This window comes from Talpa europaea, assembly GCF_964194135.1.
Source record: "Talpa europaea genome assembly, chromosome: 3".
Classification (NCBI taxonomy): domain Eukaryota; kingdom Metazoa; phylum Chordata; class Mammalia; order Eulipotyphla; family Talpidae; genus Talpa; species Talpa europaea.
In genome coordinates, this window is record NC_140069.1 from 6002915 (window position 1) to 6010480 (window position 7566).

Genomic DNA, 7566 nt, shown 5'->3' on the forward strand with positions numbered 1-7566 from the left:
GACCTGAGAAAAAAGCAACGGACCCAACACTAGAGTGGCAACATCCCTTCACCCCGGCCCCTGATCCGAGTTGCTTGTATTTGGAAAAATCACCCAAAATGCAACTAGATCATCAATTATCTGAGAGCAGTTCTTTTTGGAAGTAACGTGTCTCTTTCTCTCCTGCTAATCTGTGCAAGGTGTGGAAGGCAAACGGACAAATGCTAGAGGTTGCTACAAGGTCACAGCCACCAAACGCCTGGACTCAAGAAAGCCCCATCACACGGCGCAACCCTGAAACTGGAGCAAGGAAGGGGCGCTGACTAGCATGAACAAGCCGGTCCAGGCACTGAGATCCGGACACCTGAAGTGACTGAAACCTGAACGTTCAGAAGAGGCAGAAGCGTAAATGAAGAAAACTGAGCCCACACTCTGGAGAGAGTGTGGTTTCTCTATACACTTAATTTAACCCGGGTGATGTGCATTAATCAGACACACTGCACGAGGCAGCTAGGTCCTCTTCTAAGCACCCCGCGAAGGTGATGAGGACCTGTCCTCGAAAGAAGCTGAGAGCTGATTTTGATCGTTTCTGATCTTGATGCCTATTCTGTGGGCCCCCAGCAGGGTAGGCCAGGGGAAGGCGCTCTACTGAGTGTCTGGTCCGTGGGTTCTGTGCTTGGCGACGGGTTGGGCTTCCTTCCTCCATGGGCCTGAGATACTGAACAGTCGTTGGTATCTGGAAACAAAACCTTCCAGGCACAAAGGGGCTAATTATTTGAAAGGCCCTTCTGTGGATTCTGGAAAGGCTCCCCCATCCCCCACAGGTGGTTTGCTCAGACCCTCTCTGGGAAGCACCAAGGGCCACAGCAGCTCTCAGCAGCCACACACACCCCCACCGCCGGAGCCCCGAAATCCCCCACGGGCGGCCTTGCACATCCTGCCTCAGTCACCTGGAGGCCATTGCCTGTGTCTGAAGCTCGTACCCCATTTAGTGTCAAGTGACCAGGACCTTCGAGGTGGGGATGTAACAGGGTGGTCCCCAGGAAAGGGGGAGGTTCCCTGCCCCACCCAAGGGAGGGTGGAGCTGAGCAGGAAGAGAAGAAGCAGCAGAAGAGACTGAGGAAGGAAGCAGGATGGAGCCAGGAGACCTGGAGGAGGCGCATGGAGCCTAGAGACACGTGATGAAACTGCGCTTGTCTTTTGGTCGTGGACTGGGTGACACAGATGTGGGTGAGACCTGTGGGGAGGTGACAATGGCAGCTTTTATCTGGATGTTGATTTTGCTCTTTTCCTTCCGGGCTTGTCCGGTTGTTTGTGACCCTTTTCTGTGGGTCCCCACTGGAAGATGCTTTAGACTTGTAGCAGGCTTTGGGGCCTTGTTCTGGGCCGATCCATATGGATGGAGTTTTACCCACGAGGGGACGGGTAACTTTGGGTGCTTCATTTAGAAACTAGACTCTTTGCCTTACCTGTGTTGTTTCCTAGTTTTATTAAAGTTCCTTCCCATTAAAGTCTCATGTGTTTTGTGTTGATGCGGCGGATGGCAGAACCCATTTAGAATAGGCAGGTTTGCGGGGTTTGGGCTGCCCCTCTCCCTGCTCTATAACAGGGACAACACCCTGTGACCCACTGTAGTCCCTGACAGACACTCCGTACATTAGTTTTGAGGCTGAAATCTGGACAGGAGCGATTCAGGAGCAGGATGTGATGAGCAGAGGCGCTAGGGTGAAAGCCCCCCTTCTTCGAGACTACCTGGCTCACCCTACGGTCCTGGGAGGATGAGCCCCGTTTCCTGGATGTGGGGGTGGAGCGGTGATGAGCTCCCTGTCCCCAGCAATACTACACGCCGGGTCCACACAAGGACCCTGGGCTGTTGGATTAGAAAGTCCCTGCTCAGGGGCCTCCCAGGGGGCGCAGGGGTAAGTCTCAGCACTGTGAAGCTACCGCCAGCCACTGTGGCCTGAGCTTGATCCTCAGGCAGGGAACTAACCCACATTGCATGGCAGACCTCTCCTGCCTCCCCGCTGCTCCCTCAGCAGTGTGCTTCAATCAGTCCGCCTGTTCTGCTCCCCACTCTGTCTCTGGTGAATCATCTCACCACCCCCCACCCCAGGCCTGCACCTCTGGGTTCTTGTATGCATGAATATATAAAAAATAAACCTTTGGAAAAAAAGAAAGAAAGCCCCTGCTCACCCTACCCACAGCCTGGGCAGAAACCCTAAGGCAAGAGGCATCACATTCCCAGGCCTGAGGCCAGGGCCTTATAAGACGACTCTCCAGGGGGCCTCTTGCTGAAGCATTAACTAGACCAGACAAAGCCGCCCCTTCTCCTCTCAGGAGGGTGTGGGGCTTCCTCGTCTTTCATCCCCCAGGCTCCCCCAAGGCCCTGAGACTTAATCCCTGGGCCCCAAGGCCTGTGAGGTGAGGTGGGGGTGTGGAACAGGGGATCCATTGTCCTCTAATAAGGGCCTGGGGCTCCTTGTGCTGAGATGGGGCCTCTTAATGTCAGTCTTACCTGTTCAGCCACAGCTGGGCACCTCCCCCTCAGAGGCAGCCCACCTGCTGCGGGCTTTGTGGAAGCCCCCCTTCCCCAGGGGCAGACGGGGCCACGTGACTAAGGGTCTCACTTGGGGTATAAAGGTTCGGCCCCATCTTGTTCAAAGGCAGCTGCTTTCCAGAGGGACCTGCAAGGTAGGCGCCCCCTTCTCCTGATGGCGTGGGGGTGACAGAGGGAGGGAGGGGCCAGGCTGGAGGAAGGAAGGAGAGAGGGGGGACAGGTAGAGGGCTGGAAAGGAAGGGAGGAGGAGGGGACAGAGGGAGGGAGAAAGCACCACAGAGGCTGGAGGGGACAAGGGTGGAAGGAAGAAATGGAGAAAGAGAGGGAGGGAGGGAGTGAGCGTGGGAGGCTCTCCAAGGGCTCTGAGAGGCCCATGCTCCCCCAGGATGCAGCTGGAAACCCCCAGGCATTCTCAGCCCCCCTACACAGAGATGCAAAGCCAGAGACACAGCCCTTGGTGGATTTACCTGGAGGAAAAGTCCACCGTGCCCCATGTGAGGGCCCTGAAGACCAGTGGGCCAGGGACTGTCCCCAGCGCACCAGGTGCCCTGAGGTCTTCATAAAGTACCACCTTTAGGGAATTTTCTGGATGAGGCTGTTTCAGTGTTTGACTCAGCCACTCAGCACTGAAAGGTTCAGCGCCTGAGGCACTTGCCCGTCCTGCCTCCCCCAAGCCTGCCCCCCAGAGAGACCTTGCTGCAGAAAGACACTTCCTCCCCTGGGTGGATTTGGTCATCAGGAGGCAGATGAAAGGGCGAGTCTCCAAACAGCGCGTGCAGGCCAGCGCCAGGCCTGGGCAGCCTCAGTCCCTGGAGGACAGCGCTGCTCCACGCACCCGGCCTGGAGACCTTCTTAAGCAAATTAGGAAAAGGTGGCCCTTCCTCCAGGTGACCCAGTCTTGCTCCCAAAGTTACCTGACTGGGCCAGCAGAGGATGCTGTGTATCAGGAGCGGCCCTGCCCATTCCGGACCCCAGATCCTAAGTGCAAGTTCCCCAGACTGGGTCTCCCCCTTCAACGCTCAGGCTGATTCTCAGCTTAGCTGGTGGCCACCAGCTAGTGGCAGGCACCCCAGTGAGGGCTGGCCACGCCGAAGGGCCTCCCAAGAAAGTGTTGCCAAAAGTCAGAATACAGGAGCACAGTGAATAATGACGAGGCTTGTTCTGGAATGAACGATCAGCACGGCGCTGGGTGATGCGCGAGGAGCAGGTGGGACCGGCCTAGGTCAGCTCCTGCGCCTGGTGTGACTGTGCTGGCCCTGTGGCAAGTTGCTGGACCTGTCTGAGCCTCAGTTTCCAGCCTGGGAAGCGATAGTACAAGTCCTAGGCTGTCCTTACAAGCCCGTGAGGGAGAATGTTGGGGGGCACAGAGATAATGAGGAAGAAGACGGAAGGTAGCATTTAAGGGAATAAGATCCTGGAGCTTATAACTCACTTTAATTGTGGTAAAACATGCATAACATAAAATTTGCCACTTTAATCACTTTAAGCATTTGCGGTGCCCCCCCCCCCACCCCGTAGCATGCATGCACTCGCAACGCTGAGCTCACGTCACCACCTTTTATCCCGCAAATTTTTCATCTTCCCCAACTGCATCTAAGTATCCCCCTCAACCCCCCAACCCCCCTCCCTAAAACCTACTTGAAAAAAAATGTATTAGAGCAGAGTCAAGATCATGCTGCAATAAGGTCATTTTAGCTCATCTGCATTTTAATAAAAAGATGCTTAAAAATCCAATAAACGTATTTGCAATTCCAATAAACTTCACCTCCAGCCCGTCCTCTCTGAGCACCAGGACAACCCAGGCAGCGTCTCCCTGGTGAGCATCAAAGAGGAAAGAACAGCTTCGGCTGCACTAAAGCCCCACCTCCTGCATCCCTCCAAGTGGGAATCGAGGCTTTACTGCAAGAGCCACTCTTTCTTGAGCCTCAGCGGCACGCCGGACACTGTGGTTGTAGCTGCTAATGTTTTCCGGTCTTTCCTCTCCATCAGGCCCAGAAGGACTGAGTCATTTAGGCCTCACAGCCACCTCTAGGGCAGGTGCTGTGATGATGAGCTGTGGATGTGGGAAGTGGGTATTTTTACCCTAAATTGTCTCTCTGAGTCTCCATGAGTCTCATCTATAAAATGAGAGTGGGCCTTCTGGAATTCTCTCATTGTGCGAGGAGAACATAAAAAATGCTGGTTTAGCAAGTGCCTGCCTTGAACACAAGGCAGAGCCCTGGCTGCATTTCCTCCTCTATCAATCCCCTCAGCACAATGCTGGTGCACAGTGCACCGTGCACACACAATGCCAGTGCACAGTGGACAACTGTGCCAAGCAGTCCAGTGTGCCACTGCGGTTATCTTGATCACACTGTATCATCGTTCATACTTTGTCCTAAAACCATATCCTGAAGCAGAATAGTCTCAAGTCAGTCATCCTTTTTACATTCTGTAGGAAGTTATATTTCCAGAGAATTAAAAGTGTTCTAGCCCTTTCCAGTCTTTCATTCTTTCCTTCTCTACAAAATACTCAGTTGACTTGTTCTCTGAGAGTCAGCAGTGCCTTTTGAAGTGGAGTATTTGCTGATCTAACCCAGGTAGCTGTGGTAGGCTCCTGGGCCTTGTCCACCTTTCTTGAACCCCTAGGATTGCAAAAAAGTATTTAAATTGCTCAAAAGCCAAGGAATAGGGAGGCTTTCAGGAAAAGTATTGTTTGCTAGCCCACTGAGACATCAAGGCCATCAAGCAATTGCCAGATTTATTCATAGACCAAGTCAAGCTGAACAAAGGTTCAAAGTCAGAGTGCTTCAGGGAAATTTGGAAAGCGGGTGCATCTTAAGGTCGGCATCATTTCAAAGTCAATGGGAAAAGTCTAACTGCAGGGCCTCCCCTGGTGGCGCAGCAGTTGAGCGCTGGGTTGTGAGGCTGCCCGCAGCCTCTGCAGCAGCAGTTCGATCCCTGGCCACTGGCGAGGGTCCCACCAAAAAAAAAAAAAAAAGTCTAACTGCAGCACTTGCTAACTTGCCTCCTGGCCATTAGCCTGTGAACTACTCACAGGTAAGCAGCTTCCTTGCCTTCAATTCCTGGATCCTTACAACAGGCCTGACACACAAGTGGCCACGAATACCTGAGTGCATAGTGAGACCACACCGCAGCCTCAAGGGCTCAGTTGCATTTCCATTTTTCAGATTGATACACTGACTGTCACAGAGGGAAGGTGACCTCCTCAATGTCACACTGCAGCTAGTGGCAAAGCCGGGCAACCCGCTTCTGGGGCTTTCTCTTTTTAGCACCCCTCCTTAGAGGACACAGGACGCCTCGGGTGCTGTCTTGTAAGGTGTCTGCACGCCTACTCACCCTATCCCACTGACTTCTCCCCAGGAGGCTGTTCTGGTTGGTGCCACAGTCCCATTCTCTGCCCCCTGCTATGATCCTGCTTCTCCTCATGAGCTTGCAAGTGGCCCCACATGCAGGTGAGTCATGGTGTCTACACTGCACTTCCGCTCAGTGTAGTGACAGGGGATTGACGGTGGACTAGGGTTCTAGCAGCAGTGCTGAGAGCCTTTGTGTCCTTGAAAGTCAACGAGGATCCAAGGAAGTTGGAGCCGAGAAAACAATATGGCAGCAGCAATAGTCTTACTAATCCGCAGGCGTTTCCTGTGAACAGCTGACGGCTATTTAGCATGTTTACCCCGTTGCCTAATGAGTGACAGGAATCAAACATCAGTGAGAAGCTGTAGGTTTAATTCAATCGGTATCTAGGAGCTCGTGCCATGCGGGGTAGGCGAGGAGGTGGAGGAGCAGGAGAGCAAAAGGCAAGGTGCCCAGGGAGCGACCTTCTCTCCCCTACTTGTTCAAGGGGGGGGGGGCTTTGTTTTGCTGATTTCTTTGGAGTCTGTTGGCCGTGGTGACATACACAGCCCCTTTCTCTTGAAGGTGTGTCCAGTGTCAAGGGAAAGCACTTCAGTCCCACATTGTAAAGTTGAATTCTGTGCCCTACAACCTAAAGTCATCTAAGCAAGATCCTGAGATCGGGTGGTCATTCTCAGTGTACCTGGAGTCTCAGCTACAACCTGAGACTTCTGTCTCCTTCTATTTCCTTTGCTTCGTGAACGTGCAGCTCTCAAACACCTGAAATCACGCCTTTCTTTCTTACAACTGTTTGGGCTCTGTAGTTACCTAGAGTACTAATTTAGCCAGGCATGTTCCTCCTGTTCAGGTAGACCAATGTCCTGAGGGAATCACTAGATAGTATTAATCATTTATCTTTTTTTTAAGATTTATTTATTTATGCATACAAGAACTGGGGTACAGGCCAGAGGTGTGGGGGGTGAGAGGATTCACCAGAGACAGAGTGGGGAGCGGAAGAGGCAGATCTACTGAAATACACTGCTAGTGGGGGGAGAGTAGCAGGCAAGATAGGAGAGGTCTGCTGCGCCATGTGGGTAGCTCCCTGGTGGGGGATTGAGCTAGGGCTGCAGTGGCTGTGGACAGCGTCATAGATTGCATCTTAACTCCTTGCACCACCAGGGAAGCCCTGATCATTTATCTTGACCATGACCCAAGTTAGTGGACAACACAGGGTTCACATGTCACCCAGAAGCTCGTGTGAGGTTTCAGTGGAGCCACTTCCCTTCAGAGTCAGTGTTCCTGTAGCTCCACACCCTGCATCACCCCCCAGGCCTTCCCTGCAGGACACAGTGGGCCTTCCGCCAACTGCTGGACTTCCGCTGGCTATTTCCTACCTCCAAAGGAGTTTTTCCTGATTATAACATTTTTGCCATGACTTGGGTCTTCGTTGCTAGTGCCACTGGGTAGCATGTCAGCCTCAACTTTTACCAAGAACTCTATTCAACTTGATCAAATTCCAAGTAAGAGTTTGACTCATCTCATTTTTTGGTGACAAAATTGTGAAATATCCTATAGATTTTCAGTATTTTCCCTATTTTTCTCTTAAGTGAGATCTCCTTTACCCAATTTTCTAAATTTTTGCACTTATTTTCTTCATTAATTCACCTTTTCTTCTTCCAAAACACTACATTTCCCCT